Raw genomic sequence first — 25,142 nt, 5'->3', positions numbered from 1 at the left:
ACTTAAAAACGAAACCCATAGAGGAAAAAAAATATATGTATACTTACCTTTCTGACAGTTTCTGTAGTGCAGAGAATGACATCATAATCCTGCTGGTGAGAACCCGAGGAAGGCTAAGTACTTCAATTTACATGAAAAGACACTGCAAAACAGTACAGGGTCATCTTTTCAAAAGATCTGGCCTATTCATCATTCCTCAGGATCTCACCAGAATGATGAAGTCACCCTTGTCTAGGTACCATGGGCAGAAACCACAGAAAAAGTATGTACATTATCTAACATTTTTCCCATAAAGGTTTTGTTTTGCAGTTGAATGGATAATCAAATTTTAGAAAGGAAGATGAGTGGCATACAAAATAAGCAGATCTTGCTATTTAGGTGCAAGATCCATTTTATTAATAGTAATGATCCATTTTTTTCAACCACTTGTCTTAATGTACAAGTATAGTCTTATTTAAAGAATATATAAGCCCAATATGACACCAAGCTGTGCAGTGGAATAACGTCCTTACAGGATGTCTTCAACTTACAAACCGACCTCAATGCACTGTTTAATTGGGCAACTATGTGGCAAATGAGGTTTAATGTTAATAAATGTAAAGTTATGCACTTGGGGACAAAGAAAATGCATGCATCATACATACTAGGGGGAGCACAACTGTGGGAATCAATGGTGGAGAAGGATCTGGGAGTTCTGGTAGATCACAAGCTTAATAATGGCATGCAATGCCAAGCTGCGGTTTCTAAAGCGAGAAAAATCCTCTCTTGTGTTAAAAGAGGTATAGACTCCAGAGAGAGAGATATCATATTATCCCTGTACAAATCATTAGTAAGACCTCATCTGGAATATGCAGTTCAATTTTGGGCACCAATTCACAAAAAGAACATTGGGGAACTGGATAAAGTACAGCGAAGGGCAACCAAACTGATAAGAGGCATGGAGTTGATCAGCTATGAGGAAAGATTAGAGGAACTGAATTTATTCTCTCTTGAGAAGAGGAGATTAAGGGGGGATATGATCAACGTGTATAAATACATCAGTGGTTCATATAGTGAACTCGGTGTAGAGATATTCACCCTGAGGTCATCACAGAGGAAAAAGGGGGCACTCTTTATGTCTGGAGGAAAAGAAATGTAATCTCCAAACACGGAAAGGTTTCTTCACAGTAAGAGCTGTAAAAATGTGGAATAGACTCCCTCAAGAGTTGGTTCTAGCCAGCTCAGTGGATTGCTTTAAAAAAGGCCTGGATTCTTTCCTAGATACACAGAATATAACTGGATGCTAACAATTATAGATAAAGTTGATCCAGGGAACATCCGATTGCCTCTTGGGGGATCAGGAATAATTTTTTGCAGCTGCAGGAGCAACTTGGATCATGCTTTGCCTTCCTCTGGATCAACTGTGTGTATAGGATTATAACTGTTTTTTTATGGTTAAACTGGATGGACTTTTGTCTTTTTTCAGCCAGACTAACTATGTAACTATGTACTATTTAATATTCCTGGTTTGTGCATGCTGTACCATATACTTGTATGAAAACGTATCCTGTTTTCTTTGTATTGCTTCCTTTGTGTGAAATCCCAGTCCCTCTGCTTTCCTATCAAAAATTTACTACACTAGGCATGAGAGCCCAGCATGGTCAAATCTCTCTCTGTTCTGAGAACTCATCCTGCTCTCCTCCAATGATCAGATTCCGACATTATCCCCTCTACCCCATGCATTGGGAAGACTAGTGTATTGCTGTTTCTCTGCCCTCACCTCTCTATGCAGCTGAGAACAGAGGGTATGTGCACACTTTTATATAAGGGAAAGCATTTATTTAAAATGTTTTCTGTTTGTGGTTATCATTACACAAGTGTTTTACCTTTCATTTCTATTTTCAACTCTATGGGTTGCTTTACAAGGTGAGGGGGTCACATATACATTAATATATTGCAAAACTCATGTGCAGTAATCAATAGCAACCACTTCCTCTTTACCTAGCAATAACTAGAATTAAACCAGATCATGAGACCTTGAAATAATGGCTGCATATACTTGCGTAGCTGTCTTGCTACACTGAAGTCCTGGGTTTACTTCCAGCATGGGTGCTTTTGACACAAGTATTGTATATTGCCCCATGTATGTGTTTTATTTCCGTGCACAAAGGGGAATGCACAGACCTCAGGCCATCAGCTTGCATAAAGAGAAATGTTCTATTTAACTCCTTATTGTGGCCTGCATTTGAAAACATTTACTGAGTCCTTATCAATGCTAGCAATTACAGTCATAACATTAGATTGTAAGCTCTGCTGGTTGCTGGTTATAGAATGCTGATACAATATAATTAAAGAATTTTTTTTTTTTTACCATGTTAATGAAAAAAACTCTGAAGGTCGATAAAGACTGCAAGCTCTGTGGAATAGCAATTTATTTGTACTGTTATGAAAAGCTCAACAATTGTTATATGCCAGAGGATAAGAAATCAATTTGTTAGCTTGCGCTCTGCCTTAACAAAAATAAACAGCGTTGCTTGTTTCCTCTTCACATTATTCTTGCCGTTCTCTGCAGTGTGTCAAGGGTTAAATCATTTTGACTAGTGATTATTTGAAAACACCACCGCTGGGCTGAAGCTGATAGGTTCAGACGTAATCCCAGTTTAAACGCCACCGTCACTATAGGGGGTTATTATCAGCTGTTCTTCTGCAGACTAGAGGAGGATGCGTTCCAGATCTGCATGTTTATGCGCAAGCCATGCTATTGTCTCTCCTGACTTTCTAGTTTCATAGATGTCACTTGAATAAAAATTGGAATATCCCTGCGCTGCCTGTACAGAGAGGTGAAAAAAAAAAAAAAGGATTTGAAACACACACCTGGTTTATGTCAGAAAGGCACTAGGACCTTGAAGAACTGTCCTGCCTTGTGAGTCAGCCCTAGATCTGGAGCTCCTAACTCCTGAACCAGTGAATGAGAGGACAGACATGTGAATGGCTCAGCTGGGTTTCAAAGCACTTTGTGGACTGGACTGTGAGAGGCTACGAAACCATTGGATCATCCAGGATTTCAGCACCTTGTAACTCTCACTTCTACACAAGCACAGGTGAGGAATAAACCTTGCATGCTTCACTCTCTGACCACTCATAGTCTTACATTGGCTTCAAAGTTTTTGTATTGCGAACACTAAATCCAACCTTATGTTACATGTTTCTGCACTGATTTGGAACAAGACACAGTTTGCATTCTAGGCTGCAGCACTTCTCTAATGTTTCAGGCACTCCTAACCCTGAAGCTTTTTGCTTCGCTGGATTACATTCAAGCCTTCAGCAAATCTGGTTAGAAGTGTGTTTAGAGACAAGAATCCTATATTAGGGCATTTTCTGCATTCCCTTTGTAATTCTTTTTTATAAATATTTCAGACCCCCCTCTCCTTTTTTTTTTTCAAAGAAGAAGTCTGTTTGGAAATAAACCTTTTCAAAGCAATAATGCAACTAACACTTTTACATTTTTTTTTAGACTTTTGTGGCAGGTATTATATATATATATATATATATATATAATTTTTTTTTTTTTTTACACAACCTACTTTTAAGTAGCAGGTTCGACCTGCTGTCTACATTTTAGGATATGTCCTAGGTGTGGTATAGTTACAGGTAAACCGTCTTATTCTATAAGACTCTTATTAACCCTTCAAAAGACAGAACAGTGCCAGTATGTTTTAGACTTTGGTAATGCGATGCGTAACTTGCATAGCAGGCACATACCAGTTTGACACCTGGCACCATGGCACGCATCGAAATGACATGAAAACTCCATCAAGAGTTAAGAAGAGCTTGTTATTAAGTGCTTTCTGTTCTGTGTAATCTTCTTTTGTTGCCAGTGTTCCGCCTGCAAAGCTGGTGGATAGCAAAGTAACTTCTTACCGGATAAACGTTGGGTGTTTTCACGCATTAAAGCGCATTAAGTTAAGGCTTGTAGGGTATTAGACAACGTAAAGTCTGCCAGCTTGTAGCTACGCCAGAAACTGGGTAATGCTGGTTTTCGAATTCTACCTGGTGCTGTATTATCCTATAAACATGCACAGTATAGACATCACACAAATTACAACTTGTAATTCAGGTTTTTGGCACGCTATGCTTAACACATAATGTACTTTTTGAATATTAAAAGTCATTAATTGTTTTTCCATTTTTTGGGGGCTTTATTTTGTGATATTTATTTTTTTTATTTTAACAATTTGACTGTGAAACAAAGCTGAAAATTGTACTTTTGCGACAGGGTGTAAAAGTAATGACAAAATAGGGGTGGAGTGCCCTTTACGTCCAGTTTTTTAAGTACTGTTCAGCAACATCTTGCTAAGAAGCCAGCATTGTCTTAGAGGTACAGTGTTCAGTATGCTGTGGTTTTTGATGAAACAAAGGGATATTTTGAAAAAAAAAAGTCAGTGGAAAAGAAAGGAACATAAAATCAATCTGTTGGCAGTCTGGAGCTCATTTCTATAATAAGATGACTGTAGCGTAGTAGTCTGCAGAGCAAGTGTGCCTATTGTATACAGCACATGCCTGGAAAGGGATGTTCTGTTGATGCCAAAGGCACATATCACTTGATTTTTTTTTTTTATATGAAATGGTTACAGACAAGAGTAACAGAGACAGCTTGGAGGGTTGGATTGTTCTCATACTAGCCCTGGATTCTTTGCCAGTAGTAATTAACTACTCTGCCTGAATGCAGCAACAGATGTCAGCAAAGCTGTGATTTGTGCATTTTTGTACACCTTGGATGGGCTTATGCTGTGTACAGTACACATATTTTGTGGGTGATTGTAAAACGCAATGAAAGTACTAGTGGTTTGGCATTAGTGATTGATATTGCAATTCCTTTAAGACAGAATGTTATACAATGTAATCTATTGAAGCAGCTTAAAGTAATTTCCTGTTATCAGCCTGAAATGTAGACATAAAGTGGGGTTGCAATTTATACTATAGATGATAGCAAACAAATGTTGTGGAAAGCAGCTGTCAAATGATATTTCAGTGTTCTGATAGCACCTAGATGCTGCACATGTTCTATAAATCTCAAAGGACAACCCTGCCTGACAATGGCTATAATCTCCAAAATTTCAGGTTGGTTGGAAATGTTCAGGAGTCTGTCTCTTGTTCTCTGCTATAAGAGTAATGATAAACTGAACTGTGTGAAGACAAAATGTTTTCATAACAGGATCAGTTTCCAAGAGTTGATGTCTGTTTGTTTATGAACAATCCTAATGCTGCTAGGATGTCATGATTTCAGTTGGGAAATTTATTGTACATTCCTTTGCGTAATGTGATATTTACTAACACCGAGCCATATTCTGTTTAGAAATTCAAAGATGGCAGTGGAAGTTTATCAAATGTGTGATGCAACTTGTTGTGCAGACATTATCTGTGTTGCTGGGATTCTCTGGGTGTTTCATGAAAATAAATTGCTTTAGGTGAAGAGGAGAACCATTTGTGAATTTTGCTTGTTTCATAAATACTTATTTACACCATATCAGCCACAGGATGCCCTAGATCATCCTTCTATGTACCCTGTCTTAAAAAAAATGGAAAGATAAAAGCTTTAGTGAATCCAGAAAGGGCAGCTGTGTTGACACCCAACTGATGTGCTGGGTGGTTAAAAGTCAATGACTTGGCTAATGACTGATTTTGATACTGGATGATGTTCTCATTTTTAATAAAACACAATTACAGTAATTTTATACATTTTAAGTGTCAGTTACTTATCTATGATATGCCTTTTTACTATTCCCTAAGGCCTGATGTGAAATCATAGGACTGTATATGTACAATACAATTCAGTCATTTTTTATAGTCTTCTTGTTTAAACACTTTTTGTTGTTAATGTAAATGAATATGCTTTGTGTAAGCAAAATTGGTATGCAGTAAACCAATCAGGAGTTGGCTTCAGGATGCAGAATGATTGCTATAGTTACCTACTGTAAACAATTGATAATGTTACTATGGCCCTAAAAGTATTAAAGTGACAGCTGCTGCAGGGGAGAAGAATCCTTGCATGCTGTTACCAGGGAGCAGTTTGAGGTTCGGGGAGGTCCCATTTGTAACATGCTACATGATGTACACTAAGTGCGGGTGTAGTATGGTCCAAAAAGTGGAATTAGACTTTAAAGCACCCCCAAACACACACACACACTTATATACATGCTGCTTTTTTATTATTCTTTTAGAGTGGTCACATGATTACATCGTTCCAGCTCCCCTGTGTCAATCAGGGGCACGATGACAGGGCTAAATTACACAGAGCCATGACATCACCCAGCGGTTTCCATTGCCAGCAGTCTCTCCCACCATCTGCAGCAGCGGTTCATTGGCATAGGGGAGCTGGAGTTGTGCGATCACATGACTGCTTTAAAGCAGATTTAAAAAAAATGGTATCTACCCTGTATCTACAGAGAGTAACTTTAGTTTGTTACACTTGTTATTTAAGCTCATTCATTGCATTTTGGGAATGTGAAAAGTCAGCATCTGGCATACAGTATTCCTTTAGATCAGGGATCTCCAAACTTTTCAAACAAGGGCCAGTTTACTGTCCTTCAGAATTTCAGGGGGCCGGATTGGGGCCAGAAGAGGTAGAAAATGTCCCTGACCCAGCATCAATGATAATTAGGGTTGGTGGGCAGTAGGAGGAGTAATACCCCATCATTGGTATTAGTGGCATAAATAGTGCCCCATCACTGGTATCAGTTGAAGACCTAGTGCCCCATTGTTGGAGCCAGTGGGAGGAATACTGCCCCATTGTTGGTTTCAGTGGGAGGAATACTGTTGCATCATTAATATTAGTGATAGGAATAGTGCCCCATAATTAAAATTAGTAGGAGGAGTAGTGCCCCATCATTTGTGTCGGTGGCAGGAATGATGCCCCACTGTTGATGGAGGCATAGTCCCCAAGGGCCAGATAAAGTCAAGCAAAGGGCCGCATCTGGCCCTCGGGCCACAGTTTGGAGACCACTGTTTTAAATGAAGGAATACAGGTAGTTGCAGACTGATATACTGCATGCTAAAGATATACTGCATGCTAAAGAGTGTTTTATAGGCGGCACAGTGGATTAGTGGTTAGCACGTCTTCCATGGAGTAAATGGGTTATGGGTTCAATTCCCAACCATGGTGCCTCCTGCATGGAGTTTGCATGTTCTCCCTGTGCTTGCGTGGGTTTCCTCCGGTTACTCCGGTTTCCTCCCACACTCCAAAGACATGCTGGTAGGTTAATTGGCTCCTGTCTAAATTGTCCTAGTTTCATCCCAGGCCATGCAGGATCTCCTGCATGGTAGGGGTTGGGGAAGACCTGGCAACCTACCCTGTAAAATAATTGCTAAGAGAATTCATGGAAAAAGTTGCTTACGAGTGATGGTCCATGCAATCACTAAGGGTCGGATACGACTGAATGGATAGATAGAGTGTTTTAGTGCAAACTGCTAACTAACATTAACTTTAATTTAGCAACAAGAAACCCATTTTATTATAATGAAAAAAAGTGGGTGGAGGGGTGATGCCTTTAAACCCCTCCCCTCATGGGATGGTGTGATCACGTGATAGTGGAGAAGATCTGGCTGAGGGATAAAACATATCAGAAGAGACTGCAGAAAGAAGGAAGGGAAAGGGGGGACATGACTGAAACCTTTAAGTACATCGGGGGGGAATAAGGTTCAGTAGGGCCTTAATTACAATATGAAGCCAAGATCAAGAACACGGGGACATGACCTCAAACTAGCAGAAGGAATGGTCAACCTAATCTTAGAAAGGTTTATTTTAATAAAAGAGCAGTTGGTGCTTGGACTAGACTACCAGCAGAGGTAGTGAGTCAGTCAACGGTAAGTAACTTCAAACTTGCTTGGGCAAAACCTAAATCTGTAGTCAGGGGCAGACTTGATGGACCACTTGGTATTTTTTCTGCCATCACTCACTTACTCTTCTATGAGAATTTTCTAGAAGGTGCTGCTCACTTATATATAGGTCTGCTGAGTTACTGTAGGTGCCATTGCCTTGATGTTTCTGTGACACCTTCTCTGAAGAGGAACCGTTTATTTTAATTACTTTAGTTAGAGTTTTAGTGGTTGAACTGTTTTGTTAACTAATTCTTTCATTAGTTAAATGTCTATTTTATTTGAAATCTGATAATAAAGTATCTCCACCAACTTTTAACCAAATACTTCTGTCCTGAGTATTTCTTAATTTTGACTGTATGTTTGGTTTATACAGTCCTGCCTATAATCCCATGGGGCTGATGCTAAAATTGGTTGCCCTTATGCTATCATGTAGATCATTAATCTGCACAATCAAGCACCAGTTGTGTCACCTATCATTGTCTGTCAACAAATCTGCATTCATCCTTAAGCCAAACTGAGATTGGTGCAGGATACAGTTGTGTATTCTATCTGCTGGTATTAATATAAGGTTACACACAGTGTCCTAAGGAAATTTCGTTCATCATTGAGATGAATGGAGGTCTGTTGACAGGTTGGCATATTCCTGTGGGTGAGATATAAACTTGGAATTCCATTTGTCATTTGTTAGAAAATGAAGGCAAACATTTGATTGGTATTGTGAGTGAGAATATCAGTTTCCCTCCTAACTTTATGTTATGGTGTTTGTGTGAATAGGATCTAAGTGATGTTAGTAAAGAAAAGTAAAAATCTTTATTGTAGCCTGATATAACTTGTGCTGTGAATGAGAATTAGTTTCACCACTCATCAAGAGAGATCGTGTTAAATATCTCACATGCATCATATAGCTAATGTAGACATTATTTGAATGGTGAAAAATACAGACATACACACGCATAGCTACAGCATACAAACATGTGTTTATTACACGGCACACATTCAAATGTTCAGTTTACTGACCTAAGGGCAAAGTTGACATCTTACATCAGTATAAATGACTTCATTATTCCAAAAAAAAAATGTTGTTGTGTGCTCTCTATACATTTCAGATTAGCCATTTTAAAGAGATAGTCAAGGTTAGTACACTCCCATTCTTGGCTAGAGCCCACCACCCTGCAGTAGCTGTTTCTTGGGTGGTCCCTCCTTCTCCCACCAATACCTCCTCACCATTTCTGGTTCTCTGCTATTTACTGAAGCCCAGAGGACTGCAGAGGCTTGGAAACAGAGTGAAAGCATTGTTAGACTGGATGCTCTTATCACCTGGATTTTGTTAACTGGAAGATCGGGAGTCCCAACTTAAGGAAACTATGCTTTTATATCAATGGAGGATACAATTCTTACAACAGGCCCAACTCAGCCATTCAACCTTACCAGATCATGACCCTTTCCACTATTAAAGGCAAGGACGTGTTTTTGTTTTACAGATCTGTACCTCACAGCATATGGTACTCTTCATGCTTTTCACATATCATTATCAAGTCTACACATTTTAAAATGCTAACATTCATGTTCTGAGTCTATGTATATTCATTTGGACTACAGCTTTGACTGACTTTTTCTGTATCCCACAACAGTATTCTAAATACTTTCCAACAATTTCAATACTTATTATCTCAAAACCCACAAGTATAAAATTATTCAGCAATCATATTGGTAAGACCACCCTCTACCTCTCTGAAGGTTTTCAGGCAGTGTTTCAGACTGACTAGTTTTTAGCCAGTTATTGTTTTATGTACTAGAAACATAAGTCCATACATGTTTTCATTTGAAGCACATATATTTTCAGTTGTTTTAGTACTTTTTGGAAAAAAGATGTGTGTGTGTGTGTGTGTGTGTATTATATAAAGTTGTATCTTAGGTATTGTATTATATGCTCTTTGTCAAAAAAAGGCAGCAATCTTCTATTCCTAGAAGCCCAGTTTAACACTGTCAGAATTTTGGGTAAAACAAAATGGAGTCAATTTCTAAAGCAAGAGTTGCCAACAGGAGTGGTCTGCAACAGATTATTTGGGTAAAGCACAGTTTCATATTTTAGTTGCATATACCCACATTACAGCATTTACCACACTTTTGAGAAACAGGAAAAGATTAACAATTTCAAACGTAGCCTCGAGTGAATTAATGAAGTGACAATTTTGGATTATGCCTGGTATACCATGGTGCATTTGGACTTTGAAGCTGGATATTGATTTACCCAAGCATTTAATTTGTTTGTAATTGATTTTATGCTGCACATCAATTTAAACTCCAACCAAGGTTAGGAAACATCCTTTGTATATGTATATATTTATGCCTGACACAGGCTGTAGTATTAACTCTGTTGACTAGACTATTTACATTGACACAATGGGGTTGATTTACTAAAGCTGGAGAGTGCATAATCTGATGCAGCTGTGCTTGATAGCCAATCAGTTTCTAACATCAGCTTGTTCATTTAAGTTTTGACAAAAAAAAAATCTGAGAGCTGATTGGTTTCTGTACTGATTTTGCACTCTCTAGTTTTAGTAAATTAACCCAAATGTATAGATCAATCCTTCTTTTTTTCATCAGCATTGGCAACATTAGAAACTCATAGTAACTCATCAGAACTTATGGACCTGGATTTGCCATAAAAAAAATAGATATGCTAGTTAGTTTTGCACACCATAAATACACTTTGCACTGTTATTAAATCAACCCACATATGTATACCATATTTATGTCTTAGATTTTTGTTTGTTGCATTTTTCCCTGTTATATTACATCAGTTACATTTTTGGTAGTTTTCTCTTTTGGGCAGGATGTTGGTCAGATTTAATAGCATTAAACAAACTATTGAAAGTGTCACATGAAATTAGAATAAACTCAAATGATCCAGTTACTATGTGCAATTACAGGTGTTTATAGGTGACACTTACACTACATTGGCCAGAAAATACTTTAAAGTTTAAAGTGACACTTTTGTGGTTTGCATTGGTCTTCCTAGGTCTTTTGCGAACTAGATTGTTTTTATCTTTCCTGCCTAGTCTTAATATTTTCGGCATATCTTTATCCAAAAGTCATCTACCTTTTTAAAGTCACTTAAAGAATAAGATGATAATTATCAACAATGGAGGTTGAAGAAATGTCCTCTTTTCTTACCACACTTTTATTTAGAATTATGAATAATGTAAAAACCTGGAGGAAAAAAAATGGAAAGCTTGGGCATAAACAACCACTTAGATACCAAATTGTGTTTCATGGTGCAGATAGAATCATAGGTCAATGGGCATCAATCTTTTCTTTTTTTTATTTTAAAGAAAATCATTTCTAGTCACTGCATGGCTTCTAATATAATACCCATAGCAACCAAAACATATTGCCAAAATTTAGGCTTGATGTAAAGGTTTCTGTAACCAACATAAAGAGTTGCCTTTTACATTTTTTTACTTTTTATAGCTTTGACTCCCTGAGCTAGTGGCCATAGTTTAATTGTGTATTGAGTCAGCATTGTTGCATTAACTGGTGATTTGGAACCCATATTGACAGCAAATGGGTATGCAAAATCTGTGAAACAGAACTTTTCTTTTTTTTTATTTTCTTTTTTTTTCTTTCTTTCTTTTTTTATTTTTACATATTACTTTTTTAAAATATATTTTAAATGGAAGGACATAAACAAGGTTCTTGTATGTATGTTTTAAAGTGCAGACAAAACTAAATTAATATTGGTGTAGTGTTTCTGTCACCCACTTATTGAGGTGATCTACAAATCTGTAAAAAAAATAGTTCTTCAGCCTACTTTTATGTAATTATCTGTATTAACCTGTTAAAATGACAAATGGGCAATTTTAAAGATGACTCAAACAGATCAGCAAATATTCAAACAAGTCAGAAACTGAAGAATCAGAATTTCTCCTGATTCATTATGAGAGCTTATTGGATGATTTTTTTTTTCTGTTTCATCAATATGTGTAAGTAAATATATTGAATTCAAAGAAGAACTGCACTTTCACTGAATATTTTGATTGTGTATTTATCTCTGGAGCCTGTGAAAAATCCAGCATTACCTTTCCTGAAGATAAATCCTCCTTCCAGCAGCATGGTCTGGCTCTGTGTTCACATCCATCTTTGTTGTAAATCTTTTCCTGGCCACCGCGAGAGGGTGCTGTTTGGTGGAAGGTCTGTTCTGAATTGATCTGAATAAGCAGTCTGTCTGCCAGGAGCAGATTATTCAGAGCAGAGCAGGAGGCAGCAGGCATTATTGCTGGAAACACAAAATGTCATTGGTAAGGGTAGCACATTTTTTTTTGTACAGTGGCTTTCTGGGACACTTTAACCATCACATTACCAGCATGTTATACCTCCCCCCCCCCCGTGATAGTTTGACTGACAATTGCTTGGACATGCAACAATGTACCCTAATCAATTTCGTATCTTTTTTCGTGACAGATTTATCTTTTTCATTATGGTATTTAAAAAAACACTGTTTTTTTTTAAATGTATTAATATGTAAAGGAAAAATATTAAACATTTTTGAAGAAAAAAGTTTCCATTACTTTCTGTTATAAAGCATAAAATTAAAAATTGCAAAAAGCCACCAGTTGATCCCTTTTTGGAAAGTAGACACGTCAAGGTGATGTTATATTGTGCCACAATATTTTAGAAATGAGGAAGCATGTTAGTACTGAGGTGGTTAACCCCTTTATGCCGAAGGGTAAAACAAATCTAAATGCCTAAGCACAATTTTGCAACTTTGACATGTGTTAGTAAAACCGTACACATTATCACAACTACTTTGTGCATCCAGGTGAATTATACCGCGTTTTTTTTTATTTAGCTATATATTTCTTGCTACTACCATAACCTACCATAAAAGAACAACTCAAAATAAATTCTCCTACTCCTGACAATTGTAGCAATATTACATATGTATATGTTAGTTGCTGTTTGTACCCATAGTAAGGCCCAAAAACAATAGAGCGCAACTTTTTAAATCCTGCCTAAAATACACTGACTCTAACTGACACTGATACTAATTTAACAATACTGACCCTGACCTTTGACCCTGACCTTGATCTGCACCAGTGTAGGGTCTGACAATGGTTTCCAGAGATTTCATTCCGAAACCTAATGGCAGTCAGGTGCCATTGTCTAGCCTGTAGAGGTCTGTGCGTCCCTCCATGGATATGCCTCCCCAGACCATTACTGGACCACCACCAAAACGGTCATGCTGAACGATGTTACAGCGCAATATTCTGCACGGCTTCTCCAGACCCTTTCACGTCTGTCACATGTGCTCAGGGTGAACTTGCTCTCATCTGTGAAAAGCACAGGCCGCCAGTAGTGGCAGACCTGCCAATTCTGGTGTTCAATGGCAAATGCCAATCGAGCTTTATGGTGCCGGGCAGTGAGCACAGGGCCCACTAGAGGACGTTGGGCCCTCAGGCCACCCTCATGAAGTCTGTTTCTGATTGTCTGGTCAGAGAAATTAACACCAGTGGCCTGCTGGAAAACATTTTCTAGGGCTCTGGCAGTGCTCATCCCGTTCCTCCTTGCACAAAGGAAGAGATACCGGTCCTGCTGGTCCGGCCCTGTCCAGCTCCCCTAAAGTAACTGCCTGTCTCCTGGAATCTCCTCCATGTTGTTGAGACTGTGCTGGGAGACACAGGAATTGATGTGCCATCCTGGTGGAGTTGGACTGCCTGTGTGAAGGGGTTAAGGTGTGCTTTAGTTTCTCAGAGGATGGAATTGCCTTGCACTGAAACTGCAATGTTTGCAATGGCTATATGTAATGGATAAACAAAAAATATCCCACAATCATTGCTGACCAGTGTCACAAAGAATTCTGGCCAAAATAATCCCACAACCACTGGTAGTCAGTGGCACTTTAAGACCCCCAAACTAGCTCCCCTCTATCATTGGAGGTCAGTGGCATTTCAAGACCACTCCCCCCCCAGACACCCTCATCACTGATGATCAGGGGCACTCTGAATCTTCTGAAAAACAATCTCACAATCATTGGTGATCAGTGGCACTTTAAACATTTCCCCCCAAATAATCCCACAACCGCTGGTGGTCAGTAGCACTTTAAGTCCCTACACACACACTCATCATTGGAGGTCAGTGGCATTTTATGACCCCCCATCACTGGAGGTCAGTGGCGCTTGAACACATTTTCATGTTTTAAGAGCTGACATGTGGCTGCAATACCTCAGTCTTCCGTTTTTCAGCCCCAGGCTGGGAGTTGTGTAAAAACCACAGCATCTCAATCTTAGGAGCAATTCAAAGACTACAGAGTAGGCAAGGTATGGTTGCCTGTAATGTCTCACTGGGTTAACAAGACTACCACAGCAATAGGGGCTTGGGGTTAGTATTGTCACCTGTGCACAGGATCAGGAAAATGCTGGCAGGATCAACACGTATTTTATAGCACTTATCACATGACTACAAAGAACAATTTAGTAAATGTCTGTGCAAGCAAGGGATCATTTAAAACTATTTTACTTTTGTGTTTATTAGCTTAAGATTTTGTTGGTAAATCTATTTATAAAAGACGTTTATACTGGACAGAATGTTTCATGACAGAAGGCAGAATAATAGACTGCTAGTTTGCATGATTCAGGTTATCTAAGCTGAACATGGGCTTTGAAAGAAATCTTTCCCTTCCTGTGTTTGTGTAAATCAGCGCATCTGCACAGCATCTGTACTCAGGACATGACCATGGGAGGGTAATCCCAATAGTGTCTTTTATATAATATTTATGGTGGGACTGCCAATACCTTAACTGTCTATACACTTATTACTCTTTTTGCCAAAATGTAAGCTGGCATGTGTTTTCATTACTTAGACCTGCTAAATCCCCAATGTCATACTTTTTTTTTTTTTCCTTTTGTCTTCGTCTTTTTGATGTAACTAATGCATTCATACTGTTTATTTGTACAGTGACATAACGTGATGATCAGTTTGGTGATGAAAAACTCATTGCTGTTCTGTGGTTATATGTAACATATTGGCTAACAAGCAGAAATAAGAGCCTAACAGCACTAGGGTTGTTGGTTCAAATCCCAACCATATCACTGCCTGCATGGAATCTACATGTTCTCCCTGTGCTTGCGTTGGTTTCTTCTAGGTGCTTTGGTTTCCTCCCACACTCCACAGACATGCTGGTAGGTTAATTGGCTCCTGTCTAAACTAATCCTAGTATGTATGTGAGTTAAGGAACTTAGATTGTAAGCTCCTTGAGGGCAGGGACTGATGTGAATGTATAATGAATATGCAAAGTGTTGCATAAATTGGTGGTGCTATATAAGTACCTCATATAAGTATATGAGAGTACAGTTGTTGGATACCCATGCTTTCAACAGCTTCAAAGTAAAATGTACATTCTACTTTCCTTTTTGTGTCTCTGACCGTCATGATGGGGATGATTCACTAAAACCTGAGACAAAACATTTTAATTTAAGAGAAATCTCTGCACAAAACCATCAGAATTATCTTCTCTGATAAATGACAGGTGAAACCTGATTGGTCAGGTCACTGAAGGGTAATCAACTGAATGTGGTAAACTCCAGAGTATAGAGGATTGTAATTGGATTTCTTATTGTGATTGCAATTTTTAATTACTAGAAAGTTCTCACATTTGGGTAGAAAGTCCATTTTTTTCAATCTTCAAAGATGTTATAGATAGTGAATATTACTAAACTCTATCTAAATGGTAAGCAAACATTCAGCAGTTGAGTTCTCAAATCTGTTCTCATCAAGGACATCACCTGCATAAAGCTGCATATTCATCCCCAAATTACATGCTTCGGTTCTGTGTAATTTGATTGTCTTCCACAGCCCAAAATCTTACTGGTAGGGTATTTGGCCGTGACTCCAAAGTTGGCCATAATTTCTCAGTTCTTCAAATCTGAAGGACAAATATGAGTAGCAATATAAAGGATAAGATACTTCAAGTATAGTAGATTTCTAGCCAAATGATTTAATTTATACACCTCTGCCATACTGCACAACCAGGAAGGTGAAATCATTATATTCTGCTTCAATTGCAGCTTTCTGTGTCATTTGGCTCCTCATTGGACAATGAATCAACACTTTAGATATTTTTGTTCCAGAGAGCAGGCAAGTAGCATGGAAAGCTGTCATCAGAAATAGTTGTGCCACCTATCTGGCTTTACAATGAAGTGTGTTTCTGAAGGCTGAACGGAAACAATTGAGTACTGACGTGATACTTTTTTTATTTGCACTAACATACAATTTTGAGGACAAGCTTTTGGGGACCTTGAAGAAGGGGACATACCCCGAAAGCTTGTCCTCAAAATTGTATGTTAGTGCAAATAAAAAAAGTATCACGTCAGTACTCAATTGTTTCTGTCACAAGTGCACTAATACGGCTACAATCACCTGAAGGCTGAACAGAAAGTTTCACATCATTTGGCACATAAAACTATTGATGTGCAGTATGTGTATTTTAACTGTATTTAATGGTTTGCCAGGAGCTCACCTTTTGGACATTCAAGGGTAATTATTGCCTCTGTCACATTTTTACAAACACCAACAAATTTAGGATTCCCCCTTAATAATGATAATTCCAAAATGGAGTAGTCTTCATTCAGTTGGATACTAGAATATTTCTTTTTAAATATGGATTTTGTTGAGTAAAGAATGTGGAAAGTGGAACTGAGATCTGTAACAAATCAAATAATTTCACTGTTTATAGTCCGACCCCTTTACTCCAAAGCTTTCTTACTATGTTACCATACGGTCATCTGTCATGCATGTGTTCAACCATTGCCAACTTGGAATATATATATTTACAAGCAGTTTTACAAGGTTTTAAAGGGAACCCCTGAGGTTAAAAATACAGGAGCTGCCATTGCTGACTTGTTTCTAAAGGTGCAGACTTCATCAAGGCTATCATTGTGATCCTGTCCTAACCGAGTAATCTACTGATCTGGAAGCAGTATGTATTATAGGAGTTCAGAAATTATCAGACTTCACTGGTTGTAGTTGTTTGCCTCATTGTAATTTATCTTTATTTAGAAAGCCATCTTTAACTCCTTAGTTTGCCTGGTTTCCATTTTTTTGGCTGTAATGGGATATTCCTTTCTTAAGAAAAAATTTGAATCTTAAAGTGAACCTGTCTTCACACCATCCTGTAAAAGATAAAGCAATACACGACCTTACAAAGATAAGGCCTTTTTGGCAGTCTATTAAATGGAATGCCTTCTAAAGTTCCTGTTTTTACATGTTATTTAGAATTCTTTTCCCAGTGACATTCTGTAAGCACATGGAAAGCACTTTATATGCACTTTTTCATATTAATCAAGCCTCTTTATTGTTAACTTTGTTCATAAAAAAGGGAAAGAGAAGAGGAAAGAAAACAAGGTCAGGCACTGGATGTGTAGCCCTAAGAAGGGAGGGGTAGGGCAAAGTTTCAGTGATAAGAGTAATATAAGCCGTCTCATTTTATTATTTGCTTTTCTGTTTATGATGAATTTGTTATTTTGTATATTAAACGTTATATGAATGAAATGCAGAAAAGTACATTAGGTTAGTTAAGTATAATACCTAACTAACCCAATGTACTTTACAAATAGAAAAGAAGAAAGTATATTTATTGTTATACTAATCATAACTATTCGATAATTCTACCTGTTCTGTTTTTGCTTTTCTTTCCATATCTATAGCTTCATCTAGAGCAAAACAAACAGGAATTGACTGTACTGAAAACAAAATAGAAATAAGGGCGTTTACATGGGTGGATTTTTTTTACAGCTCTGAAAAGCGATCTATGGTAGATGTTTTTCATAGCAGGCTGAGAGGCTGCTTAGAGATAATATGCTGCTTCCTTCCCACCTTTTTTTTTGGGGGAGGGGAGTCTCATCAGACATCAGCCGTAGTTTCATTGCCATCACATTTACTTTAATGGGGCATGTTTGGTGGCACCACAGCCTGCCAAAAGCAACATGCTGTATGATATTTGCAGACATGTGTGCCAGCAATGCAGTACTCGTGCAGTTGGTGGTCAGGAGTGGCAAAAACATGGATCAACTGCCTGATTTCACTACAGTATTTTGTAAGTTAATATGTTGCATTAGGGCACTCTGTCTATTTTGAATGGGCTGCATGCACACCTCAACACACTCCATACCTCCATACCTACCTTATATATGTTCTTCACAGCAATAAAGTATGAAGTATGATCTGTTGCTTAGGAGTACTGTTAATGCTGCAGCAAAAAATACAAAGATGTTTTAGACAGTTGTGTACTTCTAACCTTGAAGAAAGTTTGGAGAAAGCCCTTTTCTGTTCCACCTTGACTGTTCTTCTGTGCAGAAAGTCCTGTTCATAAAGACAAGGTTTGAAAAGTTTGGAGGAACTTGAGTGGCCTGCACAGAGCCTTGACCTCCACCCTGCTGAATACTTTTGGGATGAATTAGAATGCTTATTAAAAGACTGGTGTTCTTACCCAACATTAGTAATTGCCCCTACAAATATTGCTTTGGCTGAATGGCCCAAATATCTTGTTGAAAGCTTTCCAAGAAGTGTGAAAATCCACAACTTTCTAAAAATCTCCATGGCAGTGGAGTGGGATGTCCACCAAGCTCATATAGGTGTGGCGGTCTGGTGTCTTCAAACTTATGCCCTTATAGTGTACCTTGAATAGAGCTCTCTCTGAGTATTGTATTGATTTACAAACACTGTTTGTGTGACCACAATCAGGCAAAAAGTAAGTACTTTAGGTGAAAAATGTATCATCACTATTCAGTAATAGGACCATTTGGTTAGTTACAGCTTGGCATTACAATTATTTGAGCAAGTAATTTGTTTTGGGTAGATTTAATATATTAGGTTGTTTTAAGTTACTGCACCACTAAATAACAGTGTAAGAAAAATAACATTATAGCTTTGCAATAAGTAGTGCATCTCAAGAATCTCATCGTATAGCAAATTTTCCAAGGTCTCTTAAGTTTTGAATTGTAATTTCTAAGCATTAACAAAGATACCAAAAATAAATCAAATATTGCTTTTTATAACTATGTCTGTTTCTTATTTTGTCATAAAGAGCAGTAATTACTCCTATAAATTAATGTCTGGACATGCATTGTTCATTTGTTATTTTAACAGCATAATCCTAATAGAGTTTAAAGGGAATCTGTGAGGACAGAGACGCGCAAACTGTATTGCTTTCCCATTTTGATGGTGCACACTCTGGGATCCTTATCTTTCATCATTCACTATGTGAGTCTTTAACCAAGAACTAGTAATTGAGCTATACATGCTCAGCTAGCTGACCCACGAAAAGAAATACCTATGCCACTGACATGCTAGTTCTAAGCAATTAGACAGACAACAGAGCTGCTTTTGGTGCCTAATCTACAAATCTCTATATTTCCTGGTGTCGAAAAAAAAAATTTCTGTAAAAATGTTAAAGCCATGCCAAACATTAATGCACAGTAAACACTACAGTAATATCTCACTGAAAATATGCTATACTTCCTTTAAAGGATCATTTTAGGACCTATTCTGTAGCCATAACTAACATAGATATGCTTTGGTCAGAAAGATTTCTATACACTTTGTATATGTCATGTTCAGCGTAGTTATCTATATTCTTTGTGACCTTGTAAAGTACACTAGATAATGTAGAGTTGACGTGGCTCCCAAAATTCATATGTATGTGTCATGCAATAGCCAAGATGTAGACAAGAATTCATTTTAGTGACACCCTGGCAGACTGATAAATTGGCTTTTTTATCATCTTTGTACAGGAATTCCATAGAGGATTGGCCTTTGTATTAAAACGTGTGACACTTATCCAGACAGGATGCAGTATGCAACTAGAAGATTTTAAAATAATCTGCTTTGTTCTTATCTGTGTGAAACTAGTTACAAATCCTGCCCTGGTGGCAATCTGGCAGACAACCAACTTTGCTACAGCAAGAATTAACGTAGAACTGTTCTACATGTGTCATCTTTAATACATATTTTCTAAGGGGCTTTCAGCCTTCAACAACTATTTGTATTTGTGGCATCACTCATATACATATCCCACATGACCTGCTACTATGTCTCTTTAGCGCCCTGACACTCATACCACCCCACATAGCACAGACCCACCCAAACCTTTACCCCTAGGTTCATTTGTGTCTTTTGTCTGCTTGGAGAGTGTTACTGAGGGCCTGGATATCCCCTCACAGCCCTACCCTGTCCTCTGTCAAGAAAGATCTGAAATCACTTTTATACCTGAAAAAATTGGATACCCTGGTCAAACATTTTGGCCCCACCAAATGTATTTTTGCACGTTGGAGGGCCTTTATCAACCATACATTCTCCCAACGGGAAATAGATCAACTTATGGTTACATTTCAATACACCGCCTGGTGTGCTATATCCAACCTGGCTAATACTCAAGGTCACTTGAAGGTCTCGGACCCCACTTCTATTATGGGAAATGATCCCCCCCCACCCTAGGGGACTTTCTCTTACACCTGTAGGGCAAATGGAGTAGGAGTCGTCAGCCCAAATCCCTATCTCTATCTCTCAGGGATTCTTATTCAGTATCTTTGTTCTAATCCTTGGGAATCTGTTTGCTGTAAATGTATTCTATGTGAAGTTTCCTTTCTGTTAATATGACCCTTATATGTGCCACTTTGGGATGGAATCGAGGTCTTCAGTCCTGAAACTGGCTTTCCCCCATATATGTATGAATATGACGTGTCTCACTCGTGAATGACAAGCTTTCCTCTGCTTATTTGTCTTGCAGGGTACATTCCATTCAGTTATTCTGTTGATTTGTTTTTCATTTGTTGCTTCTGTCTTCTACCTGGTTCCTATGTATCGGGATCCTGTATATTTTTCTTTTGTTATTTTGTAAAAAGAAAAATTGAAAATCTGAATTAAGACATAAAAAAAACTATTTGTTCATATGCTGCAAACTTCCCTGAAGTCTAGACTAATTTATTTGGTCCAGCAGAACTTTACTGAGTTTGCAACAATGGATTTAAAATTCAGGTCTATATTTACTAGTGCTCTGGGTTGCTGTGTGCTACAAAACCAGCACTGCTTTCTATTCCCAGTTCTGCACTGGATAGTAACACAAAGTACATTAAAGCCCTATTAGCCCATAAAGACTATTGCATGTTCTTCAGAGTACAAAGGCAATAAACAGCCTTATAATTGAGCCTTTTGAGTTGGAAATAACATACCAGAGATACAGTGCCATTAGAAAAAAAAGATTCCAATAGTTAAAAAGCCATACTATGGAAACATATCAATTCCACACCTTGTGACATTAGGTTTGTGGGTTGAACATTTTAATTAGAAAATTACTGAAATATAAAATGAATACACTTAATTTTAAAACGGTTTTCAACTTTTGGGGATTGTACCTGCAGTTTCGGAACCAGGATGATCTTCCAGATAATCATCAATAATATGTTATGCCGAATTTGTATCTTTTACTTTGCAAATACATACCGGCTGACATTCAAAATAGATTGTTTAATAATTTATAGATATTTTACATATGTTAAGCTAGGTGTGCAATATTTGGTAGGGTTGCTAGTTTGATCATGGGTACCAATAAACTAGTGCATACCATGTCCTCAAGCAAGTTTTCCCATGGCAACTAAAAAGCTATACATTCCTAAACCCTTTGTGATTGGGAACATGAAGTATTGTGTTTGACTTATTTGTTACTACTCTGGTTTAACGCTTGTGATAATCATGTTACTTCTGGATGAAATCAGGAATGTAGACCTTTTGTTATTATTCCACTGCTCCCAGGTCAAAATAATCTCTAAAGACTTCCACAAGGATATCCTGCTTATATAGACTACCCCCCTTTCCCCACCCTCCATCTATTCACCACTGCCATTTGTCATATACTAATTATCAAGGTTTGATTTCATTAAACAGTAATTCTACAAAAAAGGTATGCCAATCATATATTTACACTGAGACACATTATCCAACTCTAGCCAGACCTTTTCGTTTTGTAAACAGTAGGGTTGAGTTAACCGCTTCCTATCCACCCTATAGCAGAAATACTGCTACAAGGCAGCACGGGTATGCAAAATCACATGTATATATACGTGATTTTGCATTTCTGGGTAGGGGGTGCACGCCTGTGCAGTGGAATAATAACTGCACAGCACAGCCATCCAAAGCAGTGTGCTTACAGTGAAGCACACTGACACAGCCCCCTAGGAAAACACTCCCAGCACACAGTTAACCATTTGATCGCCCCTCATGTTAACCCCTGTCAAGTGCCATTAGTACAATGTCAGCGCTTTTTAGCACTGATCACTGTATTGGTGTCACTGGGGATGTCAGTGACACCAAGTCAGTTCCCCCCAGTGTCAGAATGTCCTCCGCAGTCCCGCTATAAGTCACTGATCGCTGCCATTACTAGTAAAAATGTAAAAATTCCAGTATCTACACCGCCATTTGTAAATGCTATAATGTTCATGTAAACCAATTAATTTACACATATTGGGTTTTTTTTTTAGCAAAGACATGTAGCAGAGTACATTTTGGCCTAAATTTATGACAAAATTAAATTTTTTTGAATTTTTTTTACTGGACATGTTTAATTTTACTGGACATGTTTATGTCAAAAAAATAGTTTTTTTTCTCAAATTTGTTGGTCTTTTTTTTTTTTTTTGTAGTGCAAAAAATAAAAAGCCAACCAGCCTCCAGTTTTTTTGTCAAAGCTGAACTGAACAAGTTGAAACCAGAGTCTTGAGTACTCCAGTTTTAGTAAATCTCCCTAAGTGTGTGTGTATGGTCTGCAAAGTGTCAGGACCTGGTTCACCTGCTGGTGACACTGTGGTTCTCTGGGCTGAAAACTGTAGTTCTTATGACCATCAGTGGTGTCTACCAACAACCAGCAGGTTCCTGCAATCTGCTCCTCCTGGCCCTAGCTGCTGGGAAGGTACTTAAGCCTCTCTCTACTAATACGCCTCATGTCAGTGTTTTGATTGCCTTGCTTGCTGTCAGATTCATCCTGCTATTGAGCTAGCCTTGCGTCCTATGTCCTTACTTATGCTCTCCTTGTTCCTGTACCCAGTGCTGTACCAACCCCTTTTTCTTGAATTGCTGGTATTTCCCTGTTTACCATCTTGTAAATATGTTTTACATGTTGTATATTGTTAGTTTGTTAAGCTTCTGTTATATAGTTAGAATTTTTGGTTGTGGGTCACTTGTTTTTATGTTTGCTGGTGTGTGCGTATATTTTGCTTTGCAGTTAATAAATTTACTTCATTATATATGGTCTGGTCCCAGTTTCCTTTTGTAGCTACACATATCTGGTCATCTCTGCCTGTGTGCCAATCTACAGGACAAAAGAGTATACCGACTAAGGTGTCAGATACAAGGTTTCTCACAAGCCTACTGTGTGTGGTGACAGATTGGATATTAGTGCGTGCATGCTGTTTTTAGTTGTTTCCTGTATCCAGATTGGGACATTTTGGCTTCTTAACACTTTTTCAGCATGCAGGGCAATGTCTGAGGGTGACCGACAAATGGGGATACCTTGCACATTGTCTAGCTTCCTTCATCCCTGTACCCTCCATACTCTGTTCTGTAACAGAAGATTCCACCTCACTTTCTGTTATGCCTCAAACGGATAGGAAGGGAAAGTCATTTCCTGTCACTTTCTCTTTTTTCTGATACCTATCAAATAGGAAGTGACAAAAACAGGGATCTAGACAGCAATAAAAAAAGATGAAACAGAATTTGACAGTTATGATGACTCAGTTTTTTTAAATTACATTTAGGACATCCAGCAATGGGTCAAGTACTTTAATCAACAGTAAATAATATTACTTTTGTTGTTCTAAATGCTTTAAACTGAAAACTCTCATTTTGTTTATTATTTATTTATTATTAAATGAGCCCCATTCAATGGCTTGCAGTAGAATGGAAATACCGTGCTTACTCAACAACGGCAGACCGCCTTTGTGGAGAAGGGATTTCCCAGGCATGCTCATGGAAACCAATCAGTCTCTGCTTTCCTATATTGTGCTTCATTAAAAGTGAGCATGTGGATTCTGTGGGCAACACAGACTGTATGGAGTAATTCAGTGCCAAACACTGAGCAGGAATGAGGCCCAACAGGCTTATACTAATCTTTGGAATTACTGAAAGTGGTTGTAAACCCTTACATACATCCAGTGAAATGACTGTCCTCAGGTGATACTCAGAGATTAAACAAATCCTCCTAGATAAGGTGTACCAATTTAACTGCAGTCTTCTCTTCACATCCATTCAAAGTCCAGAATTTCTAAAGGTTGTCTGACTTTCAGAAAACAAGGGGAAATTACACACTGCTGAGCTCAGTGAGGAGAGCGCTAAATGCTAATTGGAAGGAAGGGACACACACCCCCTTCACACAGGAACAGAGCTAAGGCCGTCAATCACAGGCTGTGTGTTGGAGGTCTTTCACCCACCTTTTTTCTCCTGTTGTCTGAAGTGATTTATGCTGATAGCAGAGAATTTAAACAGACAGGAATGACTCTTAGATTTACTAAAACTGGACCATGCAAAATCTGGTGTAACTCTGCATAGAAACCAATCAGCCTCCAGATTTTATTGTCAATGTTTAATTGAACAAGCTAAAATGAGAAGCTGATTGGCTACCATGCACAGCTGCACTAGATTCTGAGTGTACCAGTTTTATTAAATCTCCCCATTAGTGCTCTGATTTAGGAAAAGTACACGCTATAGAGGGATATGCTTTGTTCATATTTCATGTCTGAGGTTTACAACCACTTTAACATAATTGGGAAAGCAAGATATAAACAGTTTAATGATGCAAAAAAAAGAATGTTGATTCAAATTATAAATACTTTTAAGGTCGCTCATATGTAATGGTAGGCACAGACTACACAGCATCATTTCCATACTATTAAAATTTAAATTCTGCACTAAAACCTAGTATATTTGGTGATTAAAGGCTTTATCAATGATGCTACAAAGCCTTTACCTCAAGGCAGTGTGAGGGGTTTAATGCGTCATTTCAGATTTTCATCATTGCAATAAGCTGCTTTAATTACCTCATTGTGGTAACTGCAAATTTATTATAAACACCTCAAAAAACATCATTATTTTATTTGGCTGTGGTTTAAAGGGAATCTGTCTAAAATAAAAGGCGCTTTTATTGCCAGGTTCCATACACATAAATTCTACAATAGCTGGATTGATAAGCCCCATGTGGCATAGTAGCTGGCTCGGTTTCACGTTTTGCCACAAATTGGCTTCTC

General features: G+C 38.1%; 1 protein-coding gene across 3 annotated transcripts in view; it reads left to right on the top strand.

Annotated features, from left to right (window-relative positions):
* Positions 1 to 2,696: 2,696 nt before the first annotated feature.
* NGF (nerve growth factor) overlaps positions 2,697 to 25,142 on the top strand; it is a 133,612-nt gene continuing 111,166 nt past the window's right edge. For all 3 annotated transcript variants that reach the window (XM_089693322.1, XM_089693321.1, XM_089693320.1), the window contains exon 1: positions 2,697 to 3,080. The gene's annotated coding sequence lies outside the window, so the exon portion shown is untranslated. The remainder of the gene's footprint in view (positions 3,081 to 25,142) is intronic.

The sequence above is a fragment of the Staurois parvus genome, unplaced genomic scaffold (genome assembly GCF_062004578.1).
Source record: "Staurois parvus isolate SC_StPar_1 unplaced genomic scaffold, SC_StPar_1.0 ptg000624l, whole genome shotgun sequence".
Lineage (NCBI taxonomy): Eukaryota > Metazoa > Chordata > Amphibia > Anura > Ranidae > Staurois > Staurois parvus.
The sequence above is the reverse complement of the archived record's forward strand: the minus strand, read 5'-3'. Positions and strand labels throughout refer to the sequence as shown.